The following is a 20,617-nucleotide window of genomic DNA, read 5'->3' on the forward strand; positions in this document are numbered from 1 at the left end:
TATCACGTTTGGGGACCACTACTATAGAATATGGAATATCGTAATATTTTTATATGGGATATATAATATCTTTTATCCTATGGATGTATACGGGCATACGCACACACTATATACACATGCACTCACACACACAAGCTTGACTCGCAACTGAAAGGCAGCCAACTCTGGAGTGAAACATGACAGCTGTTTAACAGCTAACAGCAACACACACAGAGGATTTGAGCCGAAAGTAAATCAGGAACTCACAGTCAACTGAAATTTCAGGAGGGCGTATAGGAAGGTAGAACAGAATGGAATTACCTGAGTTGGAATGAAAGAGAAGTAGATTCAGTTTCTGTCGCTGGCTGAAACACACTTACATCCTCCTGCCTGTCTGAGAAGGGAGCAGAAGACAAGGCTTCTGTGGACAGAGGGCCTGATCCAAACCCCACAAAAACTGTGAGTCTTTCCACTGCCTTCAGTGGGCTTTTAGTGCGTAGGCCCAGACAGCTTACTCTCATCCCGAGACATTAGGCCTCTGTCAACAGCAGCTTGAGCCAGATTTGCTCCAGGGGGAGCTCAGCACTCGTCTACGGTTGAAATCACTGGAAAGTCTCTGAGGTGTGATGTTAACTGGGATAGTACGATAGAATCTTTGAACCTGGTTCACCCCATGACACACTCTGCTCAGATTACTTCAGAGTCACTCGGGGTGGGGGAATAGAGGGTGCTGGCTAATCAGCGGGTCCCTGAGTCATCACACTGGTATAGGTGTGGGCTGGGTCGTGGAACCAGAGTTACATGCTCTGTAGCATCTTTTGCTGATGTCCCAAAGAACAGCACACGCCCCCTCTGACATGCACCGATGTCCCCAGAATAAACGCAGGAACAGTAGGAACCTGGCCACAGGTGGCCAGCGGGGATTGATCCTGCAGCCTTCTACACCAGATCTAGGCTGTTCTCAATGGTGGCAGGTGACAGAACAAGGAGCAATGGTCTCAAGTTGCAGTGGGGGAGGTTTAGGTTGGATATTAGGAAACTTTTTCACTAGGAGGGTGGTGAAGCACTGGAATGGGCTACCTAGGGAGGTGGTGGAATCTCCTTCCTTAGAGGTTTTTAAGGTCAGGCTTGACAAAGCCCTGGCTGGGATGATTTAGTTGGGGTTGGTCCTGCTTTGAGCAGGGGCTTGGACTGGATACCTCCTGAGATCCCTTCCGACCCTGATATTCTATGATTCTACACCAAGGCTGAAATAAAGGAGTAATGCTATTAGCTTGTATCACCAGTGGTCTCACAGAGCCTGGATACTATCCGCTGAACGGGATCAGGAGACGGCTGAGTTGGGGCGTTACGCATGGCTCTGAGCTGGGATAACATCTCCACTCGGGGGACAAGTAATAATAAAGATGTATTCTGTGGCCAGATCATCCTCTTAGCCAGGAGCGGAGCCAGGGTTTCTGGCGCCCTAGGCAGAATTCAGGGGGCGGCATTTTGTGCGCTCCCCACGGGGCGCACGGGAGCTTCCGGTTCCACTCCCATCGTGCCGCCGAAGAAGGACCCTCCGCCGAAATGCCGCAGGCGACAGCAGCAGTCATTGAGCTGCTCAACTGCCTGCCGCTGTTTTCCGTGGCACGTCGGCAGAAGGTCCTTCTTCGGCGGCGCGACAGGAGCGGAACTGGAAGCTCCCAGGGGGAGCGCACAAAATGCCGCCCCCCGAATCCTGGCGCCCTAGGCGACCGCCTAGGGTCACCTAATGGAAGCGCCGCCCCTGCTCTTAGCATAGAAGAGAGCGCTAGGGAGGAATCCTGCACTGTTCCCATGCAGGTGCCTGGTTAGTTCAGTCCCCTTCCTCCCCACTCACACACCCCTGCATATTGGGGGTTGTTTTTTTTAATATCCTCCTTTTCCGCTGGGGTTTGGGAAGTTTTTTTCCAGGCTAGAAAGGGGCTAATGTCCACAGGAAGGGACGGGGGAGCTTAAAAAAATGTTGTTGCAGTTTCATCTCATCGATTGCATCTAAAATGTTCCTGAGTTTAAAAGGAGGCTTTTAAAAGAGAGTTGTGCAGCTGGGTTTGTCACATCACTTTCCGCTTAATGGGTTTTTCATGAGTGTCTGGAAAGAGCTCTGGAAAGTGAGGGAGTCAGAGCTGAACCATTTATGAAAGACGAAAGGAAGGAAATGCAGAGGGTAGGTCGCCTCCCAATTCATATTAATCTAATCTCATCAGTTTCCAGGTGAGAGTTGAATAGTTGGGTTTAACCTGCAAAGCCCTTCAATGGTTTGGGATCTAGCTATTTCCATGGCCTCTGTCACACAGCAAGGGAGCATCTCATAGGCATTAACTGATCCAAGCAACCTCACCAAGAGGCTGGGATGCACCATTATTCCCACTTTACAGATGGGGAAACAGAGGGTCAGGTAAATTAAGTGACTTGCCTACGGTCACGCTAGGAAGGCTGTGGCAGAGCCGAGAACTGAAGGAAAGCCTCTTGAATCTCAGTCCTCAACCACAGGACTGTCAGTGTTGGAGAAGCAGAGGTGGGGCTGACTGCAAGGCCTTCTCTGGGAGGGACCCTCGGAGTCAGAGCTATTGCCATGGGACCACCTGTGGTTTAATTTAGCATATTTAATACTACAATGTACGCATGCCTAATGACCTATACACTAGGGCCCCGCCCCCACTACATTCTCCTTCCCCAAATCCATCCTCCAGGACCCACTCCTGCCTTGATGCCTATAAGAATTCAGCCAACTAATGGACGAAGGGGGGAGATATTAAGAGCTGACCCTTACACTGCAAGTGTTCCCATTGATTTCATACATTAAGGTGCCATTCAGTATGATTAAGAGTATGAGAATCTAGTCCTTTGATCATAAGCTTTTCAGGACATGTACCAGACCTAGCAGAACGAGGCCCTGATCGTGACTGAGGCCTCTGAGCACTGCTGTAAATATACATATGACGAGAAGTCTGACGAGGAACAGACTGGAACGCCAAGACCTACAAAGCCATGCCATGGACCAGAAGGCGTGGCAAAGACTGGTGGGCATCGCCGACCCTGTGGAAACAGGAAAAGGAGTTGAGAACTGAAGTGACGTGACAGATGAAAAGATCCTGCATGCAGAGCCCGCCTGAGGCGGCTATGGTCAAGATCTACCGGTACTTGAAGGGCACGCACACCGTGGGTGGAGAGGAATTCTTCAAGGTTGACCTGAGCTGGTATAAAGGGGTGCAGCTGAGCATGGAGAAGTTTAAGCTGTAGGTCAAGCCAGTTGTCCTCAGGGTGAAATGCTTTAGGCTGTGAAATGGTCACTGATGGCCCTATCAAATTCATGGCCATGAAAAATGCCCTCACGGACCGTGAAATCTGGTCTTTTGTGTGCTTTTACCCTATAGTGTAAAGATGTCACGGGGGAGATCAGTGTTTCTCAAATTGGGGATCCTGGCCCAAAAGGGAGTTGCAGGGGGATCACGGGGTTATTGGAGGGGTGGGGGGTATTGCCACTCTTACTTCTGCCCTGCTGCCTTCAGAGCTGGGCGGCTGCTCACTGAGGGCCCAACCCTGCAGGCAGCAGCGCAGAAGTAAGAGTGGCAATGCCATACCAGGCCACCCTTATTTCTGCGCTGCTGCTGGTGGCAACTCTGCCTTCAGAGCTGGGCCCTGGCCAGCAGTCACCACTCTCCAGCTGCACAGCTCTGAAAGCAATTCTGCCACCAGCAGCTGCACAGAAGTAAAGGTAGGAGTACTGCCACCCCCCCACACACACACTAGAACCTTGCAAACCCCCCCCCCCACACACACACACCTTCTTTCTGGGTCAGGATCCCTACAATTACAGCAACGTGAAATGTCAGATTTAAATAGCTGACATTTATGATTTTTCAAATCCAATGACCATGAAATGGACCCAAATGTACTGTGAATGTGGCTGGGATGGTTTAGTTGGGGATTGGTCCTGCTTGGAGCAGGGGTTGGACTAGATACCTCCTGAGGTCCCTTCCGACCCTGATATTCTGTGATATATTCTATGATTCTATGAAGCGAAAAGTCTATTGCAGAAGGGGGTGGGGCTGGAAAGGGTGCCAGACTGGGGGAGAGGCAGGGAATCTCAGGGGCTCCAGGTGTATTTATAAGCCTGGGCTAAATCCGTCCTAAATGCTGAAGCTTCTGAGGCTTCTCTGCCTGCGGGTCTGATTCTGCTCTGTTACACCGGCGCAGATCAGCAATAGTGCTGTCCATTTCAGTGGATTTACTCCAGATTTGCACTGCTCTAAGCAAACAGGGAATTTGTCCTTTAGGAGACCCAAGAGCATGTGCGTAGCTCTCATTAAAGTTAATTGGAGTTCAGCGCACAGAGCACAGGGTGAAGTGACCTCCATACCTCTCCTCTTGTATCACCCAACCCAGCAGGAAAAGCCCTGCACAGTCAACCATCCGAACCATGGAGCTGGCTATAAACCATCCGAAGGACCCTGTTTTCCCAGCACGGAGAAATAGCTCCTCAGGCAGTTCCAAGACCCATGGATCATGTTTAGTCTATGTGCTTCAAAAAAAAGTTCAGACTAAAAGGAATTTATAGGCAAAATGCACCACTGAAATCAACTACCTTAGTCCTCGGGGTAAAGCAGTTCCAGTGAGACGAAGATCAGCTCTCTCCTCGTAATGTTGATTCATCACGCTGGGCATTGCGACTTGGCCGAGACAGCACCCTCTTAAGGCAATAATTTCCTTCCTGTGGGCCAGCCCCCAGTTCTGCACGGATGATTCCTCCCAGGCAATATGAACTTGATTGGTGTTGGGCTCTAGCCAGCTTTTCCTCAGGGGACTCAAGTTCTCGGAGGCCAAAGAATCCTTCCAGAAATGTCACAAGTTGGGCACCGTGCTGTTATTGACATGAAATTCAGATCCTCCAGTGTATTGAAGTTCTAGCCACGCCCCCTTTCTGGGGAACGGGATATGTCTGAAATCACACCCTTTGGAGGATCACATGGGCTCGGAGCCAGGAAACGCCACCATCAAGATAATTAGGCCAGACACATTTCAATGGGAAATCGTATTTTTCACAGTCTGAGCAAGCGGGATTGTTTACCTCAATTCCCAGAGTAAGCAAGAGTTAGAACATAGAGACATTCAGCAGCATTCAGTTTACAGGCTTAACCTCTTTGCTGGGAGCTAATTTAGGAACTCTCAACAGCAAATCCAGGTAGTATCGGCACCACCCTAAGCAGCTGCGGAAAGCCATCCAGAATTGCAGCTGGATGCCTTTCGCCTTATCTTAATAGCCTTAACTGTTACCATTCCACTTCCCCGCCCCTTCTCCTTGGAACAGGGCTGGAGATCCAGTGAAACCAATGGAAAGAGCCAGGCAGGAGTCACAGAAAATAATAACTTTTATTTTCTTTCTTCCTTTAATCTTTTGGTTTGCTTGGAAAAGAAATTCCCTGCAGAAAGTTCAACTTGTAATTCCAACTGATCTTACAGGGTAACATCATCTATTACAATGGTTACTGGGCCTGCAGTGCTGAGTTACTGAAGCACTTGGGGATTCTTCGGGGTCCAAGGCATTAATCATTTATTATTATTATTGCAGATAAGAAATTGCAATTAATGACTCTTCACCCACTTCAGGAATTTTTAATTTAAGAGCAGTGAAAGGTGATTTCCGGCAGCTTTGGGGTTACTCTAATAGGGGATAATGGGACAGATTTCATTGCTGGCCCAAAGGGGCAAACCTCCAGTGAAGTCAATGGCACTGGGCTCATTTACACCAGCAGAGAATTTGGCCCCATATCTCCACACTGCAAAGATGGTGCTGCACACCCAGGTTCCAGATCTCCGTACTCCTACTATAAATGGTCAGGGGCCTAGAGCAAAGATAACCTTCTGTCTCACCTTATGTTGCCTGACGAGAAAATGGCTGTAGGCCCGAGGGTATTCCTGCAGCCACCTGGCGGTTTCCATTTAAATGAATGTGTGCAGTACAGTGTGTTGTATCAGCCTCTCAGAGACAAGCCGCTGGGCTGATGATGTGACCTGCCGTTCAAACATCTGACTGAGTTGCGTCATCCAATACAAGGCTGCACAACAAAAAGTGCTTCCCATATAGGGTGACCAGATGTCCCGATTTTATAGGAACAGTCCCGATATTTGGGGCTTTTTCTTATATAGGCTCCTATTACTCCCCCACCCCTTGTCCTGATTTTTCACACTTGCTGTCTGGTCACCCATGTCAGTGTCCTTGAGAACACCACCCCTATATAGGGTCTTGGGACTCTGGATCTGAGCCTTGGGTTCAGGCAATTTGTTGGGGGTTAGGCCTGAGCCTGAGTTCAAACCCTGGTCTTATATTGCAGTGTAGACACATCATTTAAGGCCAGAAGGGGCCATCATGATGATCTAGTCTGACCTCCTGTACATCACAGGAACAACGTCAGTGTACACTGACCTACCAACCTGCCTCAGGCCTGGTCTACACTGTGGGGGGGTGTCAATGTAAGATACGCAACTTCAGCTATGGGAATACCATAGCTGAAGTCAAAGTATCTTATTCCGACTTACCTCCCGTCCTCACCGCACGGGATCGACGTCCACGGCTCCCCGTGTCGACTCCGCTACCGCCGCTCGCTCCGGTGGAGTTCTGGAGTCGACGGGAGCGCGTTCAGGGATCGATATATCGCGTCTAGATGAGACGCGATATATCGATCCCCAATAAATTGATCGCTACCCGCCAATTCGGCAGGTAGTCTGGACGTACCCTCAGACTTGATGTAGAGGGGAAATCCCTCTCCAAGAGCTATTCACTCTTTGGCATCTCTACCAACAACCGGGCCAATTAGAGTCAACTGTGTATTGGGGGGGGCGGGATTAGTGATGTGGGCACCTGTCCTCTGGAAAATGCACCTAATAATGCCAGCTCTGTTCAGAAAGCGACAGCTGTCAGCCACTTCCATCCAGGGCTGGACGTGCTCCGGTGACGGAGCGGGGAAAGGCTCCCATATCTCACTTCCAATCCCTGGAACCTTCGAACAGCAGGGGCTTATGGGGGTGAGACCCCGCCCTCTACGGGTGAAATCCTGTCATTGCTGAAGTCAGTGGCAAAACTCCCATTGACTTCAGTGAGGCCAAGATTTCATCTCCTCTTTCTCTCCTGCCTGCTCCGTGTTATTTTAATGGTGTCCCCTCAAAACGGCAGCTTTCCTCTGCTTTCTCCACTTAGCTCTGCTTGGAGCTGTGCTCTCTCAGGCCGGTTGCAGGTGGGAGGTCCCCAGTCCCTTTGGTCTGTTGCATTGAGCTGCACTAAAGAGGGGAAAGTGTCTCTCGTCCTGATCAGCAGGGTGGGATGGTGGGAGGAACCAGCCACTGCTAGTCAGAAGGGAATGGCTGATTTGCCAGAAGAGCCAGCCCAGCGGGCATTCCCATCTGGAGCTGGGTGTGGTGACTCATAAAAGCAAGTGGCTAATGAGCTGCTTACGAGAGGAAGTTCCTTTTGTTTACCCTACAGTGGAGCTGTGAATGTCCTGCTCACCAGACCCACCCTGGACCTTCACACAATACACAGCAGCTGTGGGAGAGGACCGACCAGAGCTGGGCCCTTTGCCGCTGGTGGGGGAGCATCTACTGAAAGGCAAGGCCGCCTCAGAGGTGACCATATCAAGACGCTGTGCAAGGGGCACTCACTGGCTGTCCGCCAAAGGACTGCCTCTACACACACATGTGCCTTGTGAATACACTTGAACAGCCGGTGATGGGCACCTGCATGTATTGGGATTGGCCAAGTCCCAACAGGAAGCTTGGAAAGACGCAAAACATACAGTGTCCTTCAGAGCAAAATTTTCACCCGTGAGACAGAGAAGGTAGATTGGGACTTTCCGTTCACCCTCTCCCAGGAACATGGGGATCGTCAGTGAAACTGAGAGGTGGCAAGTTGAAATACTGACCAAAGGAAATACCTTTTCACACAATTAGACATAGATGCCAAGGCCAGAAAGGACCACAGAGATCATCTAGTCCGACCTCTTGCATAACGCAGGCCCTATAGCCGCCCTCAGAATAATTCCTGTTTGAATTTGGGTATATGTTTTTTAGAAAAACATCCCATCTTTGATTTTAAAATGACCAGTGATGGAGAATCTACCTAGGAGGTTGTTCAAGTGGTTAATTACCCTCACTGTTAAAAATGTGCCCTTTATTTCTGGTCTGAATTTGTCTAGCTTCAACTTCCAGCCATTGTGGTGGTGGTATTATTATTATTTGTATTACGTCAGTCACAGACCAGGCCTCCATTGTGCTAGATGCTGACAATCTGTTACACCTTTGTAGGTTAAACCAAAGAGCCCTCTATTATCAGAACAGCCCGCGGAACTTATTGCCACAAGATACCAATAAGATGACGAGCTCAGCAGGATTCAGATATGACAATGGTGCTTTCAGCACTCTTAAAATGTCAGTCGTCCCTCCCAGGGTGCTGTTCTCCTGCAATCCAGGAAGGAGGTGCAATCAAATGTGCACCAGCACGAGAGTCAGAGTTTGAGTTTTTAACTTTGCGAAGTGAATTTGAAGTGTAGCCGGATGGGAGGAAAACATTTCTAACCAGTTTTGGCAAATCTAAGGATTTCAACATCTTCTGGCAAGATTCTGCTGGAACTTTTAGGGGAATTTCACTATCATTTGGCAAAAATAAAATGCAACCAATGATAACAAAGAAAATTAGAAGGTTTCTGGAGGAAGTTTAAGTGGGGAATGCATGCTTGGCAAAACAAGAGGTTGGCTGTAAAGATTCAGGTTTCTGTTTTACCCTCGCAAGAATGGGTGACCATGAGCCCCATCCTGAGAGATTCTGGAATTAATCTGGCCTCTTGCGCAATCAGCAAATGGATTTGCAAAAACATTTCCCTTCATTCTAGTATTTAAAGTGACAGCTAAACTTACACCCGTTATTTCCTGCAATCAATGGTTTGCATGGGTCTTTTTCACACTTGAGATTTGTGCATGCAAAAATTGCAATTGCACATGTTGCATTTGCCCAAGCAAATGAGTTAATATAGGGTGTGATTAAATGACTAATTACCCAATTTGCTCTTGCAAATACACACACATGCAAATGTGGGAGGTTGCATGTGCAAAAAATTTAGGACCAGTCTCTCCAAAGGTTTAAAAGGGGTGGAAGGGCACCAGTGAAATCTGTTGCTGTCACATGACCATCGGTTTGTGTTTTTCACAGCTTGTTGACCTCGGCTCAGTTGCGATCACTAAAGTGCCTTCACTAGAACCATCTTCTGTTGCCCTGTTCTTCCTGCTAATGCAGATCCAGGAGGAGAAAATGCTGCATGATCCAAATATTAGAATGTGTCTCATTGAGCAGCGCACCTCAGAAGGACCCAACACACAGCACGTTAAATTGTAGAACCTTGGCCAGGTGGGACACAAAATGAAACATTCCATGCTGTTGTCAACACATCTTTTGCAACTGACTGATAGGAATGTGGCTATTGGAGACGAGGCACAATTTGGATAGGAATTTGGACACCCCAATGTGCAGAGCCGGGCTATTGGTTCCTCCAGTTACAGAGAGATGGCCCAAGCACAAATTCCAGCCCAGGATACAGGCTCTGATTTGCATGGGTGATGAACTCTGGCCAGACACATGCAAACATGCCACATGGAGATAAAACCTGGCACCCTCAGCAACAAACACACACGCGCATACCGTATGCACTAAAGAAGTCACCCAATTAGCTGTAAGTAACACACTGTGATCCTCTCCAAGGCTGGTCACTAGCAAGAGACACTGTAATGAACTGTAAATTAAAATACATCATCACAGGTCAACATGTTTGGAATTTATCTAGCTGTGATCCAGATAAATCAAAGATGGTGGTGCGATACCACCATATTTTTCATAGAGATATGCTTATGATATGAATATGGTATAACTAAGATGTATTTTATGCAAGATGGGTCATGTGAGATATCATTGGAAAGGTTATGATTTACTGAATGTGATTATCCTATTTGTAGGCATATATCATTTGTGTATCTGAAGATAGGAATATTGACTATATTAATTACAAAAGTGTTTTCACCTGGGGAACACCCACCAGACAGAATGCAATCAGTCTGGCTGGGCCGTTAGAGAGAACAATAGGACTTGGAAGATGCTAATCTCCCACCTTCCTGAGAAGCTTCCTGGGATGCTACAAACAACCTTTGACTCATGGCTGCTTTGACATTGCAGGGTCTTGTGATGATGTCACCTGGTACTGGACTCCCTCATAGAATACCAGTATTTTTCCACTGCGGGGGAGAGGAAATCACACTGAAAGACAAAGGATTCCCACCATATGTAAATCCTATTTAAGGCAGGGAAGTAAATCCTACCTAAGGCAGCGAACACTGGTGGAACTGAACTGGCGGCAACAGTGGTAGGAAAATCCATTGCTTGACGCCTTTAAATCAAGACTGGATGTCTGCCTCAAAGATCTGCTTTAGCTCAGGCAGAAGTTGTGGGCTTGCACTGGGAACTACCGGGCCAGGTGATCATAATGGTTCCTTCTGGCCTTAAAATCTATGGATCTATAAAAATCCTAGTGTCAATACGGCTCCTACTGACCTCTGCAACTGTCCCTTATTACTAGGGGTTTTATGATGGTAGCGCTTAGCAGCCCCAGCTGCAATCAGGGCCTCATTGCACGAGGCGTTGTACACACACACACAGTCCCTGTCTCAAAGAGGACAGGGCAAATACACAGGGCAACACCTTTGGTGTTTCAGACTTGCAGAGAGCATGGAAACACCCCTTCCAGGGACAGTGTCCGGCTAACCGAGGTTGTAATTCCCATTTCATTTTCACAGAGTACCATCATTATCATTACAATTAGTTGGGTTTGGTCCTGCTTTGAGCAGGGGGTTGGACTAGATGACCTCCTGAGGTCCCTTCCAATCCTGAGATTCTATGATTCTATGATACTCCCCGTTATCCGAATAGCAGGGGAACATGGATCGTATTTGGATAATCGGGAGTTCAGATAATGGAGGGGGCAGGAGTTGTTCAGCTGTTCTGGAATGGGATGGCCTCCCCGGACGCCGGGGTCTTGTCCTCCTCCTCCACCTCGCAATCCTGGCCAATGGTCTCAGCTCTGTTAGCCAGTGTAGCCCATAGGGCTAGCTTGCCTTTAGTATATCCATTGGCTTGCCTTTATTATATTCTGCCTTTATTATATTCAGCACTAACACAAGGAACCATTGTACGGCATTGACTTCCACTGTTAGCATAAGGCTTGAGGCCTATGTACTCTGGTACAGATAAACAGCCTAAGGGTCACCCCTAAGTTTTCGGGAACTGTTAAGGGGGAATTTTGTCCATAATGACCACAGGAACCATGAGCTAATGCCGGTTTTTGCATAGCACATCCGCAAATGTCTGACCACAACAGTGCCATGGCAACAAGTTGACGTATATGATGAGTTGAAATCATTAATGTACTGGCCTATAGGAGACGGACATCCCAACATTAGTAGGGTGAGTAAATACAAACAGGGAAAAGGGGAGAAACCCCTACTCAATGTGCATTAGACATAGCGGCGTCAGCATAATGTATTATGAAAGCTGTATCCCAGCCTGCGTGCGGGAGGAGAGAGAGGTGTAGCCCTTGGGAGGTGCCAGGACGAGGGCCGCCGGTGATGTGGAGGCAGGTGATGGTGATGAGGCAGACGATGGCTGATATTTCAGGTTGTTCTGCAAGGGATGGTGTGAGTATACGGATGTGCAGATGGACATTCTGCACTCTCTCTATTTTCCTGACTGAGTTGGAGGGTTTGTGACTTTGCTAAATGTATTATTATACTATTGTAAATATAGAAGTGTTCCTACAGTGTGAGTGGTGCAACAGGGCACATCGGGGTTCCCAGCTATACAGGAATTTTAATAACACTGGACCTGATCTTGGGACAAGAACCAGTCAACCCTCAAGGTGACAACTGAGGATTCTTACGTAATCAATATAGTTAATATAGGTTTCAGAGTAGCAGCCGTGTTAGTCTGTATCCGCAGAAAGAACAGGAGTACTTGCATCCGACGAAGTGGGTATTCACCCACGAAAGCTCATGCTCCAAAACGTCTGTTAGTCTATAAGGTGCCACAGGATTCTTTGCTGCTTTTACAGATCCAGACTAACACGGCTACCCCTCTGATACTTGACAGGAGTACTTGTGGCACCTTAGAGACTAACAAATTTATTTGAGCATAAGCTTTCGTGGGCTAAAACCCACTTCATCGGATGCATGCCACAAATACTCCTGTTCTTTTTATAATTAATATATAATCTATAGAACAGACTACACCAGACCTCTGCATTACCTGAAACCAGTCCTTGTCCCCCAGCAGGAGAGACATGCTCAAGGGGGCATGTATCAGGTGTCTTATAACAGAGTTTAAAAGAGAACTGGATAAATTCATGGAGGTTAAATCCATTAATGGCTATTAGCCAGGATGGGTAGGGAATGGTGTCCCTAACCTCTGTTTGTCAGAGGGTGGTGATGGATGGCAGGAGAGAGATCACTTGATCATTGCCTGTTAGATTCACTCTCTCTGGGGCACCTGGCATTGGCCACTGTTGGTAGACGGGATACTGGGCTGGATGGACCTTTGGTCTGACCCAGTATGGCCGTTCTTATGTTCTTATGTTCTCATGCTGAGGGACAAGGAAGGGATGTGGATAATGCGTGGGTTCAGATAATAGTGTTTTGGATAAATGGGAGTATACTGTATATGCATAACCATAGAATCATAGAATATCAGGGTTGGAAGGGACCTCAGGAGGTATCTATTCCAACCCCCTGCTCAAAGCAGGACCAATCCCAACTAGGATCTCCTAGGAGACCTAGTCACGGACCGGGACCCATTGTCCTAGGCTCTATACAAACACAGAATAAATCTGATCTGCTACAGGATGGATTTTATATGCTGGTCTCAGCAGAGCTGTCAGAGATCAGGGAGTCGCATCCTCCAAAAGCATCATATTGTCCAACTGGACCTGACATGCGCTGGCAATAAACAGCCTCTGAAAGCAATGATGCCTCAGGAGGTTAACAGAAGCCTCCTTTCGTGCCATTCACCGTGCAGAGGAAAGTGAGCTCAACAGGCCCGACTAGAGGAGTTATCTTACAGGAAAGCAGTTCGCCAGCTGTCAATAATGTTTTGCAGCCTAGGGAAAAATAGCTGCAATTGGCAAATGCTTCGAGGATGAAAACAGCCCTTATCTGGATTACAAGATCCCTGACATGGGCTTGGAGCTCTGATCCCCTGAGAGCAGGGGTGTTTGGGGCCAGGGTTGCTCATTCCTATCCCCAGAGGGAGCCACTGGCTCTTGTTTAAAAGTAGCATGAAAGCCCTGGAATCTGGAGCTGACTGATGCAAAGTGATTAAGAAGCTCATGGGACACATGAAAAGGAAGAGAGAGGAACCATCTACTTCCTTAGATGGCAGGGTTGGAGCCCCTAAGCACTAGAACAATATAAATAATCATTCAAATTATGAACGATGGGGGAGAGGGATTTCCTTCAGCAAAAGCTAAAGGAGGAGAAGAGACTCAGGGTGAATTCCAAACAGTGAGCAGGGCCGGCTGCAGACCCCAGCACGCCAAGCGCGCGCTTGGGGCGGCGTCCCAGCGGGAGGGCGGCAGGCGGCTCCGGCAGACCTCCCGCAGGCATGCCTGCGGAAGGTCCGCTGGGACCGCGGCTCCGGTAGACCTCCCGCAGACGTGCCTGCGGGAGGTCCACCGGAGCCGCGGGACGGCGACTGCTAGAGCGCCTCCCTCGGCGTGCCGCCCTGCTTGGGGCGGCGGAAATGCTAGAGCCGCCCCTGACAGTGAGGGCATGCTCAAAGTCAATGGCAAAGCTCTCACTGATTTAAATGATGCAGGATCAAGACCTTAGAGAATTTGGGTCAATGGGTGTGATGATATATTTAGTTGCAGTATAAAATTCAGCCACTAGATGTCTCTGTACAGATTTCCGGGCAGCGTGTGGTCACTGCTAACCAAAAGACAAAGCTGGAACTCAAGTTGTGAGGAAGGTGGTTTGTTTTCTTTAATAAACACCTCTTGCTTGATTCCATGTATTGTGGCCAGGGGGGATGATCCATCAGCTTCTCTTCATAGCTTCTCTCTGGTTGCTGCAGAGCGTGATCAGCGGGTGCACACAGTTTTCCTTTGAGGATGACACACCCAGCTGGGAGTCAGGAAGATGCCATTTGAATCCCAGTCCTGCCACTAACTTGATTTGCTGCCCCTGAGCAAGTTATTTCACCACTCTGTGCCTCAGTTTCCCCAGCTGTAAAAGGGGAATAACACCTACCTCAACAGCTGTTCCAGGGATTAATAAACTCTCATTTATGTGCTTTCAACATACAGGTTGTAGAAGCTAAAATTGGAAAGGGCCTGTTAGACCATCCAGCCCATTAGCTTCCAGTGACAGGAATACAGGAGGGTACTTCCCCATTCCCAGCCTTCATCTATGCAAGCGTCATCTCCCTACCCACTTGGATCCTTGGTTTCCCTGCTGAGAATCGCAACAAGAGTAGCAATTACTGACAGATGGGGAAGTGAGTCTGTGAACTGGGGAGCTGCGTTCTCAGAGGCCACCAAACCAGCCATCGGATTCAGAAAGCAATTGTGGCAGGATTCCACAATCCCAGATCGTTATCCGGGAGGCGTGACAGCAACACAAGCCGGGATTTGGCTCAGAAAAGAAAAAACCAAACGCTCTGGAAATAAAAGAGAAAGAAGAGCACCGGCTAGAAATGGAAGAGAGGGGGACACTAATACTAGTGAGCCGGGGAAGAATACACTCTGATTATTTCTCTTAAACACCTTCCTCTTTGAAAAGTTAATAACAGTGTAATCAATACACGGGGGATAATAACTGGGTGTACACAAAAGGAGGTTCCCAGGGGGTGTTACATTCAATAGTCAATGGGACCCACATGGTTTTGTGGTTAGAGAAAGAAGCAAAAAAGGACCCCGGCTTTTAAATCCTGTACAAGGCGCTGACTCCCAAACTGTGATCACGAGGCAGTCTCTCGACTTTGGAGTCCTGATGCCTCCGTCCAATCCAGCTGGAAAGTCGGGTAATAATGCAAAGCAGGAACCTCAGGGGAAACCAAACCCTCCAGTGGAGCAGAGCTTTGCTCAGTTACGAAAGATGAAAGCAGCAGCAGCAAAATTCAACACGAGATTGAAAATAATAATCAATGTACCAAATAATCGCTCCACTTCAAAGGCAGTCAGACTGGCTTGGTGGGACCACCTGCGGGGGACGCAAGATTGATACAATGTCTGAGCCTGATTCAGCCTGATTTTAAGCCAGGCCACCTCCTGGGAGTTCAACAAAATTCACTTCCTTGCTCACTCCACTGGGGTGGTCTCTTTAAGATGAAAGGCTGGCTCGCGACATTTTCCCTGCATGTCATTTAGCAGCGCTAAACACAGCTCAGCTTGTTGTGCAATGTTGTTGTATGGACCGTGACGCAGCTGCCGTGTTCTACCCCAGAGGTAGTCGCAGTTCAGCAGGGGCTGATGTGAAATCCTCCGCCATGACCACTGCTATGTGAAGCCCCATGGATTCCCTTGTGGAACTGCACGCAGTATAATCAATGGCACAGCAGAATGCAGGCACACTGCAATATGTGTCACACCCAGCGCTAGTCCTTGATCTGCAGCTGTATGGCAGAGTACAATGAGGAATCACTGTGAAGCTTTAAGAAGCCAAAGAAAGCCATCAAACGGCTCAGTGAAGAAAGACATCCAGAAACAAGTTAACCTCCTCCTGGCTAGAAACACATCACCCAGCCGTACAGGGCAGAGATCCCATTTGTGGCGTCATCCCAGCTTCTCACCTCCTCTGCTCAAATGCAAAACATTCATCCCACAAAAAGTAAAGCGACCGGAGAAGCCAGTTAAACAGCAGTGCTGAGCAAATGCATTTCTGAGCTCACGCAACGATGCGCCAATCCAATGTCCCCGTTCTAATGTTTGTCCTGGATTTTTCTGGACTCCTTTTAAAGATCGTACAGAAGGAAATACATTTCCACAGTGCTGCTTTAGGCTCCTGAACGTCTATGTCCCTTTTGAAAACAGGATTTGTTGTTTATTGTCATAGAATCACAGATTATTAGGGTTGGAGGGGACCTCAGGAGATCATCTAGTCCCACCCCCTGCTCAAAGCAGGACCAATCCCCAAATGGTCCCCTCAAGGATTGAACTCACAACCCTGGGTTTAGCAGGCTGATGCTCATAGCACCTAGGAGCCCTCGTCAAAAAGGCAATTTCTAACCCAAAGGTCTCATAGGTGCCGATTTCCCCTCTACCCATGAGGTGCTCAACCCGCCCCCCTGACCCAGGCCCCGCCCCCACTCCATTCCTTCCCCTGAGCCCCCAGCCTGCCTCTTCCCGCCCCCGCTTTTCCCCGCCTCTTTCCATCCCCATTCCCGTTCCTTCCCTGCCTCCCAGGTCGCATGCCACGAAACAGTTGTTTGCAGTGGGTGGGAGGTGCTGGGAGGAAGAGAGAGGAGTGATCAGCAGGAGAGAGGTGCTGGGGGGAGAGGGAGGAGCTTGGCTGCCAGTGGGTGCTAAGCACCCACTAATTTTTCGTGAGTCGGCGCCTATGAAAGGTCTTACAATCTAAGTATAAGACAACAGATGGTTATAGACAAAGAGGGAAGCACAAGGAAATAATCTGATGTTTTTGGCCAGCATGAGGGGGGAGGGGGTCTCAGCACACCGGCAGTCAATGTACTTCTGCCCTGACCCCCAAACGCCTGCTTTATCTCCACTGGGGATTTTCCATAGGTGTGCCCAGATCTGTGCTGGTCTAACCCCTGAGAACAGGCAGGCAAAGCTGCTATGATCTCCCTTTGCATCCATGCTGCTCACCCCTGTTTCAAGTAAGGAGCAAATTGCACCTATGCAAATTGCGGCTGCTAGCCGATTCCCCGGTCTATGCTAGGAGCTTGGGCTGGTACAGCTACACTAGTGACTTAGCAAGGCTGATAAGTGCAAAGTAAGGCACATTGGAAAAAATCATCTCAACTCTGCATGCAAAATGATGAGGTCTAAAGGAGCTATTAACACTCAGGAAAACTGGGTGTCATCATGGAGAGTTCTATGAAAACGTCCACCCAGTGTGCAGCGGCAGTCAAAAAAGTGAACAGGATGTTAGGAGCCATTGGGAAAGGAATAGATAATAAAACAGTAGCGATCATAATCTTACTATATAAATCCAGGGCACACCCACATCTTGAATTCTGCGTGACGTTCTGGTCACTCCATCTCAAAAAAGCTATGTTAAATTGAAAGAGGCACAAAGAAGGGCAATGAAAATGAGCTGGAACTGCTTCCATATCAGGAGAGATTAAAAAGATTTGGGATTGTTCATCTTAGAGAAGAGACGATGAAGGGGGGATATGACAGAGGTCTATAAAATCATGAACAGTGTGGAGAGAGTGAATAAGGACGTGTTATTTATCCCTTCACATGACCCAAGAACCAGGGGTCATCTGATGAAATTAACAGGCAGCAGGTTTAAAACAAATCAAAGGAAGTACTTTTTCAAACGACGCACTGTCAACCTGTGGAACTCCTTGCCAGGGGATGTTGTGAAGGCCAACAGTATAACTGGGTTCAAAAAAGAATGAGATAAGTTCACGGAGGACAGGTCCATCAGTGGCACTTAGCCAAGATGGTCAGGGACACGACCCATGCTCTGGGTGTCCCTAAACTTCCAACTGCCAGAATCTGGGACTGGAAAACAGGGGATTGATGACTTGATAAATTGCCCTGTTCTGTTCATTCCCTCTGATGCATCTGGCGCTGGCCACTACTGGAAGGCAGGATACTGGACTAGCTGGGCCATTTGTTTGATCCTGTAGGTCATTCTTATGTTTTTTATGTCCCTGGGGGGCTGAGATCCCTCAGTGGGGACTGAAACAAGGGTTACATTTCCTGGATTCTGTCATGTCCTGCCACGGGTCCCTTTCCCCAGCCCGTCCGAGGTGCGATACAGCCCAGAGGGAAATGTGTCCTGCAGCCACCTACCCAGGACCCGGAGAAAGAGAGCAATAAATGATAGCTGGGCCTTGAGCTGACTTGTTTTATACAAGTGCTGCCATGTCTGGGGACTGGATAAATTCATGGAGGCTAAGTCCATAAATGGCTATTAGCCAGGATGGGTAAGAATGGTGTCCCTAGCCTCTGTTCGTCAGAGGAAGATGGATGGTAGGAGAGAGATCACTTGATCATTGCCTGTTAGGTTCACTCCCTCTGGGGCACCTGGCATTGGCCACTGTCGGTAGACAGATACTGGGCTAGATGGACCTTTGGTCTGACCCGGTACGGCCTTTCTTATGTTCTTATGTCTGACCCGCCCGGGCATGCCACCCAGCCATGCTACCCTTGCTCACTGCTGTGCCCTGCACTGAACCAGGCTGTGTCTTCTGCAGCTGGCGATACGCAGAAGAGATTGATAGAAACAAAGAGAGAGAGAGCAGCCTGGGTTTCATAACCTAGGTTAAGTGCCAGGGAGTGAAGGCTCCAAAGTGGCAGAGTCGTGCTGGTTCAGGGAGAAGAGAAACAGAGGGCAACAGGAGAAAAACCTGTAAGTGCTTCTAGTCTTTGGCAGTGAGTAGGGGGGATAGGGGATGGATAATGGCAAGTTCTGGCCCTCTCTGAACTAGCCGGTGTGTATCTGTCGGTCGCCCCGTTACTGTATGTGAGGTAGGAGTGAATCATTATCCCCACCACCCTCGATGGGGAACTGAGGCACAGAGAGATTAAGTGACTGGCCCAGGTCATGCAGGGAGTCGGTGGCAGAGCAAGGAACTTAGGGAAGGCAAGAACTTGCTGTGTGTTCATGGCGGCATGGGCAGTGGCTCAGGTTAGCTGCAATCCCGCCTGACTATCCATGTACAAACCGAGGTGGCTAGCCCGAGCTGCTGGCTGTGCCACCACGGGCCCACCGCTATCACTAAGGGGGACCACGAGCAGAGCCAACACCGGTACATCGACACAAGCTGGCAATCACACCACCCCGCTCAAATGCAGATGCACAGGGTGGAGTGGGGCAGGGGCAGCCATTTCCAGGCTGGGAAGAGGAGTCCCAACGTTTCCTACTGGCTCCCTGGCCCAATCATGGGCCCCTCTGGATCCCGCTTTCACTTCGTGAGTTTACACTGGAGCAGAGCCCACTCCAGTATTTCCACTGCAGGAGCACTAGCCTCCTCTGCCCTCCTGCTTCCGCCACTGCTGCAGGCACGTAGCTGGGTCTCCTGAGCTCCAGTCCAGTGCCTTAGCCACAAAACTGTCCTCACCTGAAAGGAATCAGAGCTGCCGCAGGCTCCAGACCTCCTGCAACTGGCTGAGATTCTCCTTCAGCTCAGGAGAGGGACCTTCATTCTGTCCCTGCTCTCGCTGGGACATTCTGCATGGCCGTAGAAACAGCTGTGAAGGCTCCGTAAAGGCTTCTAGTCTAGGACCTGATTCTTGCCTCTCTTACCAGGCGTGTAGAGCAGTGCAACTCCACTGATTTCAATAAAAAGAACAGGAGTACTTGTGGCACCTTAAAGACTAACAAATTTATTTGAGCATAAACTTTCATGGGCTACAGCCCACTTCACCGGCTGCATAGAATGGAACATATATTAAGGAGATCTATATACACATACAGAGAACATGAAAAGGTGGGAGTTGCCATACCAACTCTAAGAGGCTAATTAATTAAGACGAGCAATTATCAGCAGGAGAAAAAAAACTTTTGTAGTGATAATCAAAATGACCCATTACAGACAGTTTGACATGAAGGTGTGAGGATACTTAACATGGGGAAATAGATTCAATGTGTGTAATGGCTCAGCCATTCCCAGTCTCTATTCAAGCCTAAATTGATGGTATCTAGTCTGCATATTAATTCAAGTTCGGCAGTTTCTCGTTGGAGTCTGTTTTTTCACCCTTGATTTAAGCCCAGTATTAGGCCAAAATCAGGCTATTAATCATCCAAAGTTGTAAATGGATGGGCAGGTGACTGTAGTTTGGTGACAGCTCCAGACAAGGCCCAGGCAGCGGACTAAGGTAGCCTTCGCGTCATTATTACCTCATTCCGTGCCCATATTGGCCTTACCAGCCATTTGCGGACGCACCGTGGACAGCTCACAACCTGTTAGATGTCAAGGTCTTCTTCGAACACGATGGACGAACATCATCATCATCATTACCTCATTCAGAGCCTGTTCCAAGGCCTGCCGAAGTCAACGAGAGTCTTTTCCAGCATGTTTTGTCGTTTTAATGTGTTATGGTAACAAATGATGAACCAGAGTCTGGGAGAGATCATGGCCGCAAACTCCCCATGTGTCATAAGCAAACGCTACCAAGAACAAGGCTTTGTTTGGCAACCTTGTGTCATTAACCTTTGGGGGAAATATAAGGCAGTTGTGAATATTTAGAGAGACAGCAGAATTGAGCAAATAATTCGTTTCAAATAAACGGCCTCATTCATTCAGCATTTGCTTTCTGTTCATGAAACTATCCCAACTCTGGCACATGTATTCTTTATTCACCAGCATTTGCCGAATAGTTTTGATGTCTGTCTA

Source organism: Mauremys mutica, chromosome 10 (assembly GCF_020497125.1).
Source record: "Mauremys mutica isolate MM-2020 ecotype Southern chromosome 10, ASM2049712v1, whole genome shotgun sequence".
Lineage (NCBI taxonomy): Eukaryota > Metazoa > Chordata > Testudines > Geoemydidae > Mauremys > Mauremys mutica.